We start from the raw sequence: 16,363 nt of genomic DNA on the forward strand, positions 1-16,363 counted from the left end.
CACTGCGTGCAGATGATAAGAATGCACACTCTCTTGACTGTGACAGACAAGAAAACATGAGAAAGAGAGACAAATTATACCTTGTAAGTGTGCTTGCTGTGTATGATTCCTCCAATGCACGAGTGATAGGATCATGTGATTTGGGTGGAGGAAGGAAAATCTGTGTATTGGATTGATATTCAATGCATACAGATGAGTGATGAGGAGCCTTGGGTGGTTCAACAATTTCCTGATTAGAATTGAAACCAACCTCAGGATAGCGAGGGCTTGACATAACCATTAGCTTGGGCTGCAATGCCTTGACAAGTTGTGAGGTTTTGACTTCATCGATAGATAGATCATCATAAACAGGTGGCTTTGAAAGATGAACAACGATTGAATCAACATCGTGATTGAATATAGGAGTAAAGAGATCACGAAATCTACGATCAGAAAAATCAATGAGTTCATCAGCATCCTCATGATCTGATGAATCATATAGAGGGTTAGATGAGAAGAAAAGATGTTCACCCTCTGCATTTCTAGAAAAAGTAGATGAAATATCAAGTGGATTCTCATTGAAATATTTGTCCTCTCTGCTATCAAATGATGGAGTGACATCGGGTGTGTCCTATGAATGATCGAAAGTGGATGCATTCATGGAAAGATTTACACCAGGATAATTAGAGATAGCAGAGTCACCAAAGATGTTAGGAAAAATGAGAGGAGGCGCAGACAGAAGGAGGTTATCCTTCACTGCAAGTTCATGCTCAGATCCCTAGTCATTCTCATCGTAAATGACAATGTAGGTTGGTTGTGCAACATCACCTCCATCGATGGCTTGTCCCTCATTCACAAAAGGTGTGGAGTCCGGAACGGAATAACAAAAGACAGTACAATCTAGAGGATCAGAAGAATGTGGGGACAGAGGTTGAGGTAAAAAGTGCATATGACAACCCATGGGCTTCCCAACCAAATTTGCACAAAAATTAAGAGTAGTGAGGGTGGGAGGATGTGATAGTTGAACAAACTTGTGTGCACGCTCTCCCACATCACTCTGTGGGGGTGGAGTTGTTTGATGAGGGGAAGGTGGACAGTCACTTGTGACAACGACTATATCCGCTTGTGATTGTGCAACTCCATCACTGAAGTATGCTGAGTGGGGTTTGAGATTTTTCTTCACTTTGGGACAGAGTGATTTGATACAAACATACTCATAGCTTTCAATTAGATATTGGAACTTCATCTAACTTTTTGGAGCTTGAAAAGAGAGAAGACGGAAGTGCTCCCAAAATTCCATTAGAGATTCATGCAGGGCCTTCCATTGTTGTAAAATTTTCTTATGAAGTGCTTCAGGATCAAATGATGAAAAACAGATTTTATTATATCATTGAACTGTTTGAATGAGTGCACGCAATTAGGAGGCAGTTTTCAACACCATAACAATGGGTATTCGCTAAGTGTGTGTGTGAGTAGAATACAAACCTCTATTTCATTAAAACCTTCCACATTCTGCATGAATGCATGGAAGTCATCTAAGTGCTTAGGCTAGGACACTTTGCCTTCACCATCACATGTGATTTCTGACAAGTCATCAAAGAACTTCCTCTCAAATTCAAAGGTATGTTTGTTGGACAAACATTGCGGAGAGCTTACTATAACAAACTCCATGATAGATGTACGAAGACTCAAAATATATTGAGAGGACTCAACTTGTCATTTGTCCCTCCTTCTAGTGCCAGAAATGTTGACAGTAATGGACCTGCCAACATGTCAGGGGGAAGTCCCAACTAGACCTCAAACAGTTTGGAGTAGTAGTCCCAACAGTGGGTAGTACGATATCACCTCGACCGCGGATGCGCTCAGAGGTAAGTAAGATAACCTTGTTGGAAGCAAGGGTGTGACCTTACAGTGACTTAGGGAAGGTGCATGAAAGGCTCTAACACACGAAAGGGGAGAAGAGTGTGCCCCTTAGAAGCCTGTGATAGCACGCAGCTTAAAAGGGAAAACACGAGATGAAAGACATCATGAGAGGGAAAGGAGGACAACCGACGATCCAAAGTGATGAGTTATACCAACAACACGCTTCAATAAGATTCATACAAACACATATGGAATAGTCCATACATACATGCGTAAATTACAACTATGTACATAGATCATTAGAGTAACTAGGATAGATGAACTACAATAACAATATATGCATGAAACATGTACTCGCTCTACACTGTGGAGAAGCCAAGGTGTTGGGATGGGGTCCCCCGAGGTAGAATGGAATTAATTAGTCATTTTTTGTAACAAATTTTGTAAAATATGTAAAGTCTCCGCGATATATGGAAGCAGAGCGCGTAGATGAATAAGAGTCAAAGGGGCTTAGCCCCTTGTTTTAAGTAAAGTTTTGAGTTGGTTTTGAGATTCACCCATGGTCCGCGGACCATGGAATTGTATGGAAAAGTATATAAATAATCGAGTCTTAGTGAGTCTTAGGACAAGAAAATATAGAGAATTGGGTTCATTGAAGAAATTTTGGGCAGGAGTTAAGGCAGGAAGGCTCTGCTTCCTGTGCTTAGGTAGAGAAGGGAAGGCTTCACAGCTGAGTGCACAGAGGTCTGGGTAGAGTCCGCAGTTGAGTGTGCGGGCCCTTGCAGCTATGTGCGAAGGGAAGTTTGAGTCTGTAATCTGTGAATTGAAGATCAATAAATATAGTTTTTTGAATAATTACTGAGTATTTTTTTTTATCTGTTTATATTATATGTTGCCGATGAATGACATGTTTTATGAAATAATGATTGAATGTTATGTGAATTTATTAAATTTATCTTAATAATGTATGAAATGAATGCTTAGCCACTTCCGCAAAGTTTCAGATCATTTCTCTTATGTTTCTGACGAATAAAGTAGATCTACGCGAACTCCAATCTAGGGTTACTTTTGATGCGCGTAAGTAGGTAAATTGATTGTTAAGAGTCCGTAAGGACTGAACACGGACCTTCGCGAAGGACTAAAGACTGCTTTAATTGAGTTGCAGTGATGTGCCCTAGAAGTTTATCGATCTGTGCGGAGGTAGATCCAAGGCGTTGGAAGACATCACACTAGTCTCTGGATGTAGAAACTTGGTTCTTGCATCCCCCCATACTGCTTCGGGTGAGACTGCAGCCTGTGCTATGCAGGTTGTTGCCAAAAGGGCCAGTAGTGTAGGGTTTTGTTGGTTGGCACAGCTAAATTTGAACCTGGGTCAGGACCCCCTAAGCCAAAAAATGGTTCCATTGTTGAGACTAGGATCTGCTTAAAAGAGATGTGTGATGTCACATCATTGGAACTCGACCAAGAAAGAAATTGAAAAGTGGTTGGATCGAAAGATTCACAAGTTCGCGGCGCAAGAAAATAGGAATCCATGCCTGTCAAAGGAAGATTGGTTGAATAGATATCTGTATACAAAGATACACAAAATCTTCTTCTGCACCTTCCCAATTGAACTGTATGAGTGGTTAGCTAAATTGACAGATAGTCAAGGAAGGTGGAAGCTCGATAGTCCCATAGTGTGGACTCCAGAATTAGTGCGATGACTAGAAGCCTCTGAAAACAAGTTTGTATGGGCCGTCGATCATTAACTCGATCGAATTTTGGGAGGATTTGTTACAAAATTTGCAATTGATACCTTAATTAGCTATATCGAAGCAGAGCGAAGATTCTTCAAAGGACCTCGAGGCAAGTATTTAAGATCATTAAATACTTGGATTAAATTGTATTATGTGAAAAATGGGTAATTCTGTTACCTTGATGCTTGGAGCTATGAGAAGTTGAAGATTCTTTAGAAATCACACAGGATCAGGACTAGAGTATAGACTATTGGTTGGACTACCCTCAAGCGACAACGAAGGGGTGTTGCAGACTACACTACGAAGTGTTGTTCAACTAATAACTCAGGGTATTCCTAGGACAAATCATCCATCCACTCCACCTCCACCACATACACCTTCACCCACACCTCCACCTCCACCACCACCATTCAACATGGCGAATGCAATGAAGATGTTGATCTTCAAGGGCATAGGAAGTGAAGATCCAGAGTAGTTCTGGTTTGTTGCAAACGTTGTATGGACAGTGCAGAAAATCACCGATGATAATATAAAGAAGGCTCAGCTGGTTACCGCCTTGCAGGATCGTGCGCTAACTTGGTACTTTAAGTATTGTACTGACTATCCTTGTGCATCGCTAGCAGAAACTTAGAGATCATGATGAAGGTTGAGGAGACGCCTTGGGACTTTGATTAGAGGTTGAAGTGCTAGATCAGACAGGCTAACATGCAGATCTCAGATAGCCAGCATCGTGACTAGTTTATAGCATCGTTTTTGCCCCATTTGAGAATTTCTCTATCACAACAGAAGATAGATATGCAAACAGAAGCCCTGGAGATCGTGATGAGGCTGCACACATCTCCTATTCAAGAAACGAACTTAGAGGTGCAATAAATCCACTCACAATTAGCAAGCCTACACCTAGAATTACAGAGTTTGAAGAAAGACAAGGAGACTAAGCCTGACATGTGCATAGAAGTTTGGTGTTTGAAGTGCAAGGGCCATGGGCATGATAAGGATCATTGTCCCATGTTCACGAATTATATTACAGGAGGGGGACCAATTCCCCTGAAGCTAGAAGCCCCAGCAAGGCCAAGCATGGGGGTCGCGCTATGGTGTGCCATTTGTCAAGTTACTGGGAAACATGCGACATATAATTGCCACTTGCTTCAAAAGTTTGTTCAAACACCTTAGCAGTTGTTTTGTAATTTTTGCAAATATGTGGGCCATGATGAGCATCACTGTTGAAGCTATCAGCTGATAATGGAAAGAACCTGTACTTACCATATGCAAGCAGAGACTCGGCCTCTAGATCAAGGCACTAGAGGAGCATGTGGAGGTTTCCAAGGTCGAGGATGGGGCAAAGGAGGAGGACCTGGTAGAGGTCGCGGTCAAATTATCTACTACAACTGTGGATAGTCAGGGCACTTTGCATGAGATTTCCAAAATCCTACACACCCGTCATGTCAATACTACAGACAGTTTGACCATACCATAAAAAAATGACCTGTGTTAATAGTTAAGATGCAAGAGAAGAAAATGTAGCCTCAACAACCTACACAAAATTTACAAATGATGAGGGATGAGCTACGCGAGGAAGATTAAAGCGTTAATATTGTGGTGAGAAGTGGAATGACGACTGACGCTAACAAAGGTAAACAACCTAAGGAAGATGGATGGGTCTGCAAAGCTCTGGAGAAAGAAGTCAGCTTTGATCTGAATTGTGCTAAGGAAACATTTATGGAAGCCAAGAAGAGCTTCACTAAGGCCTCCACCTCAGGAAGCCAGGACAAGATGTAAGAAATTAGTGCACCAGCAGAGGTTGATCCTTCTGTACTCACTATGTTTTTGGAGACCTTCATGAAGCTGTTGTGCAATAGCAAGGTTGTGGAAGGACTGCAGGAATTAATAAATAAATGTGCCAGTAAATAAAAGGCCTCTGATGAACACCGCACAATCAAAAAGATTGGTAAGCATAAGGCACGAACAGGGTGAGAGATGCGACTAACAGCGCAGATAGGTGATTATGAAATGGACCAGGTCATCTTGGATCTGGGGTTCGATGCAAATGTTCTACTGAAACAGACATGGGAAAGGATGGGGAGACATACACTGTAGTGGTCTCCGATTCAACTCAGGATGACGAATCAACAGAAAATCATCCCCATGGGACGATTATATGGAGTAACAATTGATATTGAAGGTGTGAGTGTAGTAGCAGACTTTGAAGTTATAGAAATTTTCGATGATAGTAATCCTTACCCCGCACTCTTGGGAATCGACTAGGCTATTGACATGAATGGGGTCATTAATTTGAAGAAAAGGACAATGTCATTTGAAAGAAAATCGCTTCAGGTTATAGTGCCACTGGATCCTGCAGAAGGAGCATGCTATACTGAACCAGTCTGTGACTATGAAGAAAGTGACGACAAGCTGGATCAAATTTACAAGATAATAGCTCAATATCAGGACTAGATCAATCCAACAGCAAATGGATGGATTACATGAGACCGGGAGAGCTCCCGCACCTCTAATTCAGACAAGGAATTAGAGCATTGGAAGAATCACTTACATGAAGTTTATACATTGCTATGTAATATGATGACAAATTCGTTGTGCTGTGTTTCGTTGGAGGTAAGAAAGTTACCTTATTATGATGGTTTAACTGATGTAGATCTATTTTTAGATGACTTTGAGCATGAAGTCCCTGAGGACCACCACTTTCAAGCATTGGAGTTGGCGCTGCGTGCTACGCCTACACGATGGTGGGGTACGCATAAGGATAGTTTTGCTGGATGGCGAGATTACAGAAGAATGATGAAGCTATGGTTTGGGCGTGCTAATACCAGAATGACTGAGAAGTATAATGGAAAGGATGATCCGCGTGATCACCTGGAAAAATGGACTAAAGCATGGGGGATAGAACCATAGCCAGAATGGGTACACATATTTTGTCATACCTTGGATACAATCCCCATGAATTGGTATCTGGAAACAAAGCTCCACCATGGCACTGTGGAATGGGATGTATTGAAGGAAGGTTTCTTATTAACTTTCAGCTTTGAAGATGGATTTGCAAGCATCGATGAAGTGCTGCAAGAGATTAAAGCAGTTATCTTCAAAACATCGAAGGAACCTATGGAATGGACCCAACTGGACTGGAGCACCCAGCTGCACCGCACATGGAATGCTATAATATGACCACTGAAGAGGAAGAAGACCCGAGGAATATCAATCTTCCAGAGGAAGAAGGGCATCGTGCAACCGAAGGTCCATAAATAGAGAACGCAGACATCTTCGCACCTTTGATAACGAAGCTAGTAAACATTGGCACTGAAGAAGAACTGAATTTTGAAAAAATTGGAGATTATTGGGACGACGCTACAGTAGATAAAGTTGTTGAATTAATTCTTGAATACTAGGATCTCTTCCCCACTAATTTTTTGTATGTAAAGGGCATAATCTGAGATTTGGGCGTTATGAAGATCACATTGAAGTTGGACGCGAAGCCTGTTAAACAGAGGCCTTATCGCCTTAACCCTAAGTATAAGGAAAAGGTTCGCTAAGAGCTGGATAAAATGCTGGAGGTGGGCATCATAGAACCTATTGAAGAATCTGATTGGGTGAGCCTGATGGTGGTCTAAGAGAAGAAACAAAAGGGTGAAATAAGGATTTGCGTAGATCTGCGGAATCTTAATGATGCATGTGTTCATGATCCATTTCCAATGCCATTTACAAACGAAGTGTTAAACAACGTTGGAGGGTAGTAATCCTATTCCTTTACTAACGGGTTTTCTGGGTATCATTAGATCGAGATTTCTCTAGAAGATAGAAGCAATACCACCTTCAGAACAGAGTGGGTTTGCTTCCAGTACACTGTTATGCCATTTGGATTAAAGAATGGGCCTGTGATATTTTCCCGCGTAGTCATAACAGCGTTCAAGGAATTTGTTCATAAGTTCCTAGAACTGTACTTTGATGACTGAACAGTGTTTGGATTGGTGAAGCTCCATGTAGCAAATCTGCGCCTTATGTAGGATACATGTCGCAGATACTAGATAATGCTTAGTTTGAAAAAATGAATATTTTGTGTTCCTTTTGGGATCTTTCTGGGTCATGTTGTGTGCAAGCAAGGATTGATGATGGACCTTGCAAAGATTGCGGTAATTGTGAAATTGGAGGCCCCTAGGAATGTCAAGCAGCTACGCGTGACACTGGGACATATGGGATATTATAGAAAAGTTATTAAAGTGTATGCTCAAATTACCATGCCCATGGAAAAACTGCTAAAGAAGGATGCAACATTCTGTTGGGATGAACAGTGTCAGCGCAGCCTATATGTGTTAAAATAAAATATGGTAATTGCACCAATCTTGGTATTTCCCGATTGGAAAAAGGAGTTTCATGTACATGTGGATGCTTCTTGCATTGCACTGGGTGCAGTGCTAACATAGGCCAATGAAGGAGAAATGGACCATCCTATAGCCTTTGCAAGTAGGAAGTTATCGAAGGCCAAAAAAAATTATTCAACGACTGAGCGCAAAGGGTTGGCCATGGTCTATGCACTGCAAAAATTCAGGAATTATCTGTTAGGAGGGAATTTCAAGATGTATACAAATCATTCTACCTTAAAATACCTGGTAACAAGCCTATGTTGGGGGGGAATATTTGCAAATGCCTGTTATTATTTTAGGAGTATGACTTTGAAGTCATTGTGAAGCTGGGGCAGTTGAATGCTGGACCTGACCATCTATTGTAAATTGAAACTGGTGAAGAACCCTGTAATTTAGAGGAGGGGTTGCCAGATGCACAACTCTTTGTGGTCCGGATGATGACTATTTTGTAGAAATTATCCACTTTTTAACTACATGAGTGGTGCCTGAAGGATATACCAATCAACAGAAGAAAGAATTAGTAGTTCTCACAACTGATTTTTCAGTCATTGTGGGACATTTGTACAAAATGGGTGCAGATGAAATATTGCAAAGATATGTGCCAAATTTTGAGTGTGATAGTATCCTCATTGAGGCTCATGGAGGAGCTACAAGAGGCCATTATGCAGGAAAAGCAACTACGCAGAAGATTTTGTGTGCAGGTCTATGGTGGCCAACATTGCACAAGGATTCCACGGCACATTGTAAGGCATGCGATGTATGCCAAAGAACTGGCAGAACGTCACGAAGGGATGAGTTACCACTACATCCTTAGGTATCTTTGTAGGCATTTGAGAAGTGGGCAATTGATTTTATTGGGCCAATTCAGCCCCTTGGAAAGAAAATGGGTGTGCGCTACATTATCACTATGATGGAATATCTAACCAGATGGGCAGAAGCACAGCCCATAAAGGATTGTACAGGGGCTACGACAGAAAAATTCTTGTTTGAATATGTCTTAACAAGGTTTGGATGCCTGAAAGTGTTGATGAGTGATAGGGGTATGCACTTTCTGAATGAAACGATCAGTGCATTGACTGATGAATTCTAGGTCTACCATCAGAAGAGTACACCATATCACCCATAGGCAAACGAAACTGTTGAATCTTTTAACAAAATATTAGAGAACGCACTGACAAAGATCTGTAACGAGGAGCAAAATGATTGGGATGTACACGTAATTGTAGTGCTATGGGCCTATAGGACTACTTGTAAGAAGCTGACACGACAAACATCGTTCAGATTGGTATATGGGTTCGAAGCTGTAATGCCGATGGAATATATTTTGGCTAGTTTGCACATAGCAACTTTAACGGATATGGCGGATCACGAGGCCTTGGAAGAAAGGCTCGCATAGCTCATGGAGCTTGAAGAAGACCAATTTTTGGCAGGATTCCATCAAAAGGTACAGAAGGAACGTGAAAACACATAGCATGATCATCATATCAAGCTTCATACATTCAAGGTAAATGATCTTGTACTATTATATGATAGTAAGTTCACTAAATTTCCAAGTAAATTCTAGATGCATTGGTTAGGGCCATATATTGTCAAGGAAATTACAGATGGTGGCACAGTTCAGCTCACAAAGCTGAATGGGGAACCCTTCCTGGGAAAAGTGAATGGGAGTAGGTTGAAGCTATATACGAGGGATCCTGCACAATGACTATATGGCAGCAGGACAGTCTTAGTGCTCTAGGCAGTCACAAGGGAGTGCGGAACTATAAATTACACTGCCTGGTTCGGAGGACAAAGTAGTGAGAAAGCTGTGTGAGAACCGATGAGGGTGAACCAGTTGAAGTTGCACTTGGGACATTGCATTATGAAGGAAGGTGCTGCGCAACCTAGCAGGAAAATGACCATTGGAGTTACTATTCATGATTTGATGGCCAAAAAATGGTTAAGAGGAGCAGGGAGGCAGTAATTAAGGTAAAAATATTTGAAGATCTACCGCCAAAACAACATTTATTATCAAAATTTGGGGGGAACATTCAGATTTTAATTCAAATCCCCTATAAATTATGTGTGTCGGTCTAACAGATAACAGTTTGCATTTTGAGTGTTGGAGCCTTTTGCTGTTTGACACATATGAGCTGAGCATTCTGGGAAGAATTTTTGTCACTCGCGAACTATTCTTCAGTAGCCCAAGAGTTATTTATGGAGAGAATGACTGCCACTAACCCTGCCGAAGCCCTGAGTTCGGGAGCAGCTGTGTCCAATGCGCTAGGATTGGAAGTGTCTAGTGTGGAGGCTACGCCTGCGGTGCCCACGGCACCGAGGTCGCCTAGGATGAAAAAAACTATGGCTAAATAAAATAAGCCTCCTATGAAAGAAAAGTAGCCAACCGCAAAGGGAAAACCAAAGAAGTTGGTGCACGCGTCATCGAGGAAGAATACCAAGACACAAGCGAAGCAGAAAAATGATAAGTAGCTAGAAAAAGTAGTGGACCTAGAAGAAGAAGAATTCCAGGGTATCAAGGATGTCAATGCTGAAGGGGTGGAGCCTATGATGAGGCTGCATAAGTATATCCTTCCACGGAAGGGAAAACTAAAGTCACAAAGGATCCCGATACAGGGAAGTTTTCAGTTTTGACACATTTGCTACCTGAGCAGGTTGTTTTCAAGGTTCCTAGGCTGGCACGTGCTCTATTTCTTAAAATGGAAGATTGGGACCTCACGGACCATACAAAGTTTCTGCACTTGGTGACTCACAAGTATATGCAGAAAACCTACTATGATGACATGGGGGTTACAATTTTGGAGCCTATGAAGTGGGTCCATGGTGTTGAGCAGTCAGGGTTGCTCAATCTGCTGTTGGTGCCGCATTATCATCATTCCCCCATTAATACGGTCTGTGTGTGCCAGCTCCTCGCGCTGGTGCATGATGGGTGCCTATGGCTAGGTGATCCTATCCCCATCACTGACATGTTGATCCATAGGATCACAAAGCTACCTTACAAAGGGGTGAACCCTGCCAAAGAGTTTGGAGGAAAACCAGGAGAAAAGGAGTTCGCAATTAAGATGAAGAAGGATTTCGGTTTGATAAAAAATTCACGAGGTTACTCTACCACATCCATATTAGACCCGACAATATAGTTGGTTTCTCAGATTATAGCAAGCAAAGTAATGAGAAAATGTCATGCGGATGAAGTTCCAGTGCCAATCATCTCGCTCACATCTCAGTGCGCGAAGGGGGTTCAGTACAACTAGGCCAAGTATCTATGTCAAGATTTCCTCGAAACTACCAAGAGGCCTAGGAGGAAGGTAGGCCATTTCATTATGCCTAGCTATTATTTTTTATTATTTTGGTTGCTAGGAGGTTACCAAAGGATAACCAATTTCCTTCACACAAAGAAGAATTTCCCGAGGTAGTGCAATTTGCCTCATTATGGGCCTCAAAATATCCAGAGATTGTGAAGGAAACAAATATATTTTGGGTTTTGATGGATATGTGTTGGGCATGGAATCCCCCCACAACATGTTTTGGGGCTCAAAGCTCAACTTTTGAGTAATATTATTGTAAATCTCCGCAAATTGCGGGCACGAAGTGTATGTTAGAGTCATAGGGTTGTCCGCCCTAATTGAATGTAATGTCAGCCTACCAATGGTCCATGGACCATGGGATTGTATAAATAGAGTGAAGCTCTAAGTGAAAAAGAGAGTGAAGAAAGAAGGAAGAGCGAAGTATGAGATAGAAGTACAAAGAAAGTGTCTAAGTGTGTCATGGGTCATAGTAGTAGGAAGAGGCTTTGCAACTAAGTGCTCAGAGGCCTACTAGAGTCCACAGCTCAGTGCGCGAACCCCTACAACTAAGTGTGCAAGGTATAATAGAGTATGTAACCAAAGAGAAAGAATAATAAAAAGAAGCTTCATCTAAATTACGTGTATCTGTCTTGTGTTATTATCTGTTGGGTATGAATTGCAATTATATTGTTTATTTACTATGCATACTTGTATGAATTGTGAATATTGTTAAGTATAACTGAAAGCATACAAATAAGCTAAGTTAATCAAATCATATAGGATTACTACTAAGGACTTGGGTAATAACATTGTTCAACCCCTGAGTAAGGCTGCGCGAAGGCAGCATCTCAGGTTGCAATGTACGGGTAAGTGCGCATAGCGACGTGCGCCTAGGGTTGAACCGTGGACCACTTGAAAACATCAGACATCTCTAGGGTGTGGAAACCTAGTTCTAGCACCCTCCCATACTACCTTGGGTGAGACCTCGGTCCACGCTTTGCGGACTATTGCCGAAAGTTCCAGTAGTACTAGTATTTATTTGGATAAATCACCTCTGAACCTGGGTCAGGCCCTAACAAGCCAACAAATGGTTCCATTATCGGGACCGGGATCTACATAAGGGATCTCTGATGTTGTGTCACTGGAGTCCAACAAAGAAAGAAATTGAAGGGTGGTTGGACAAGAAGATTCACGAGTTCGCGGTGCAGGAAAACAAGAATCCGCAAGTATCTAAGGAATAGTGGCTAGAGTGCTACTTATATACGGAAATCCACAAAATTTTCTTTGCATCTTTCCCTTCTGAGCTGTATGAGTGGATCGCGAAGCTAGTAGATAGTCAGGGAAGGTGCAGGCTCGATAAACCAATCGTGTGGACTCCGGAATTACTATGCAGATTAGAAGCATCAGAAGATAAGATAGCGTGGGCTGTGGATCATTGGCTTGATTGAATTATAGGAGGATTTATCATTGAGTTTGTGGTAGATACAACCATCAGCTACAGTGAGGCAGAACAACGCTTCCTCAAAGGACAGCGAGGTAAGTATATTAAATCTTCGAATACTTGGATTAAGATGCTATTGTGTGACAAGCAGGTTATGTGAATAAATTAATGTTTGGGACTACGCGAAGTGGGAATATCTACAGAAATGGAAGTAGTGAAGAGTTAGAAACTAGACCCTTAATTTCACCCTCATGGGAAAACGAGGAAGAACTCGCGAAAGTTTCTCCGAGAAGCGCGGTTAGTTTGATAAGGCAGCAAATTCTGCACTTACCACCTCCACCTACACTGCACCCATTTCACATGGTAAATTAAGCATTCTAATGACCATCCAAATGCAGGAATCATAGAAATCTAGGCTGCACTGAACAGGGAATTTAGCAGGCCAAAGTCAGAGACTCAATCAATTATCGGGTTTAAGGAGATTGCAATACTCCCAAGCGAGACCCCCCGGGATTTGGACCAGAGACTAAAGAGTATAATTTGCGAAGCTAACATGACTTTAACGGATGGACAACACTACACATGGTTTGTAGCGTCATTAACACCACATTTAAAGACGGGGCTGTCACAACAAAAGATTTCCACCCAGGCCAAAGCCTTGGAGATGGCAATGAGATTGCATGAGACCCCTATACAATATCCTAGTCTGGGAGTCCAATAAATCCATGCGTAACTAAAAAATTTGTGTCTGGAAATGCAGATTTTGAAACAGGACAGGACACCTTGGCCAGAGGCGCACGAGGAGTTATGGTGCATAAAATGCAAAGGCCAGGGGCATGACAAGGACCACTACTTAGTATTCGTGAATTACTTAGCGGGAGGAGGGTTGATGCCATTAAGACCTGAGGCACAAGTAGGACCAAGTGCGATGCCCTGCATTATGGTGCGTGATTTGTCAGATAGGAGGAAAACACACTATGGATAATTGTCATCTATTGCAGAAGTATACACAGACGTCCCAACAATTGTTTTGTAATTTCTGCAGGTCGATAGGCCATGATGAATGCACCTGCAGAAGCTACAAACTAATGATGGATCAGACTCCTGCCTACAGGGTACAGACCGAGACGCGAGCCCTCGACCCAAATGCAGGAATGGCGCACGCTAGATTTTAGGGGCGCAGATGAGGATGAGGTGGAATGGGACTAGGAAGGGGTCGCAGACAACTAATTTTCTACAATTGCGGAGGGCCCAGACACTATGCCCGTGATTGTACAAATCCGACAAGAACATCATGTTTGTATTGTACTCAGTTTGATCATGAGGCAGAAGACTGCCCTACCTTGATAGCGAGGCTGTGCGAAAAAGGGGTACTCCAGCCTCCCCTGACTCAAAATTTGCAAATGATGAGGTCTGAGCTGCGCGAAGAAGACCCGAATGTAAACATAGTGCTTAGAAGCAGTATCACAACTGGAGATGATAAAGGTAAGCAACTAGAAGAAAGTGCGTGAGTTCACAAAACTCCTACAAAGGAACTTGAATTTTATTTAGAGTGCGCGAAGGAGACATTCATGGAAGCTAAGAGGAGCTTCACGGGGGCCTCCACTTCAGGTAGTAAGGATAAACTAGAACCATGGATGGATCATTCAATGCTCACTACCTTTCTGGAGACATGCATGAAACTGTTGCACGACAACAAGGTTGTAAAAGGACCATAGGAACTTATCACTAGGTGCGCGGGGTTAGGAGAACAGTGCATGATCCAGAGACTTGGAAAGCATGCATTGCGCATAGGAAGGGAAATGATATTGATTGTTCAAATCGACGAGTATGAAATGGATCCGACAATTCTAGATCTAGGATCAAATGCGAATGTGCTACCAAAGCAGGCATGTGAGCATATGGGTAGGCTCGAATTGCAATGGTCTCCTATTCAATTGTGAATGGCGAACCAGTAGAAGATTCTACCCAAGGGGAGATTGCAAGGAGTAATGGTGGATATTGAAGGTGCGAGTGCGTTGGCGAATTTCGAAGTGATAGAGATTATCGATGAAAACAATCCCTATCCTACGCTATTGGGCATAGACTGGGCCACTAATATGAATGGAGTCATAAATTTGAAGAAGCGCAAAATGATCTTTGAGAAAAATCCACTACGCATAGTAATACCACTAGATCGGCCAAGGGAGTGCGATACATTGAACCAATATGTGACAGTGATAATGATGACGATCTCAATTCCATCTACAATATAATTGCGTGTGAATAGGATTGGGTGAATCTGACTGTAGATGGTAGGATTTCATGGGAGCACGAAAGCTCCTGCACTTCAGATTCAGACGAAGAGATAGAGTAATGGCAGAATTAGTGGCACGAAGTAACAACGCTTAATTGCAACACGATGATAATATCACTACGCTGCGTAACCACAGAGATAAGGGATCTGCCTAGGTATGATGGGTTGACAGTGGTGGATGACTATTAGAATAAATTTGAGAGTGGAGTACCAGAACAACAGTGTTTTGATGCTCTGAAATGGGCACTGTGTGCTACGCGCGCAAGATGGTGGGGTACACCTCAGAGAAGCTTTGAGGATTGGCATGGATGTAGAAGGATGATGCGCGTACAATTTGGGAAACCACAGATGTGGCTAGCAAACAAGTATGACGGATGCGATGATCCATGTACACACCTCACGAAATGGACCAAGGTCTACGGGGAAGAGCCATAGCCTGAATGGGTGCATTTGTTCTATCATACTCTGGATGTTATACCCATGAATTGGTATACTGAGATAGAGCTCCGCCATGGAACAAGCGAATGGGATATCTTGCGTGAAGGATTCCTGCTAACCTTCACATTTGAAGATCGCTGGTCGGATACTATTGATGATGCACTACAAGTAGTAAAAGCATCTATCTTCAAAATACCCCAGGAGCCAACGAAAGTGCTTCAACGAGAATGGGTGACACAGCTGAGTTGTGCGCTGGAGTGTTACAATGTAAATGTTGAGGAGGATGATGAAGACCCACGAAATATTAACATTCTAGAAAAGGAAGGCTGTCGCGAGGTTCGAGGACCATTAATTGAGGATTCCGACATCACCATGCTGCTAAAAACGAAGCAAGTAAACATTGGAACGTAGGCGGAACCAAAGTATGCAATGCTTGGAGACTATTGGGATGATGCCATGGTGGATAAGGTTGTTGAGTTACTCCGTGAATACTAAGAATTGTTCCTGACCAAAATTACAGATTTAAAAGGGATCATTGGCAACTTAGGGATGATGAAGATCACCCTGAAACCTTACGTGAAGTCGGTGAAGTAGAGGCCTTACCGCTTGAATCCGAAATATAAGGAAAAGGTCCACGAAGAATTAGACAAAATGCTCGCAACCAGAATTATTGAGCTAGTGGAAGAATTCGACTGGGTGAGTCCTATGGTAGTGTAGGAGAAGAAGTAGAAGGGAAAAATAAGAATATGCATGGATCTCAAGAAGTTGAACGATGCCTGTGTACATGAACCGTTCCCGACACCATTCACAGATGAATTTTTGGAAAATGTTGGCATCAAGGAAGCATACTCACTCACAGATGGGTTCTCAGGGTACCATTAGATCAATATCACACCAAAAGACACGAGCAAAACGACCTTCACAACGGAATGGGGCTTCTTTTAATACACCGTAAT

This window comes from Pinus tabuliformis, chromosome 4_1, assembly GCF_031772625.1.
Source record: "Pinus tabuliformis cultivar Carrire ecotype Pingquan chromosome 4_1, CPIR1, whole genome shotgun sequence".
In the NCBI taxonomy this organism is placed as follows: Eukaryota; Viridiplantae; Streptophyta; class Pinopsida; order Pinales; family Pinaceae; genus Pinus; species Pinus tabuliformis.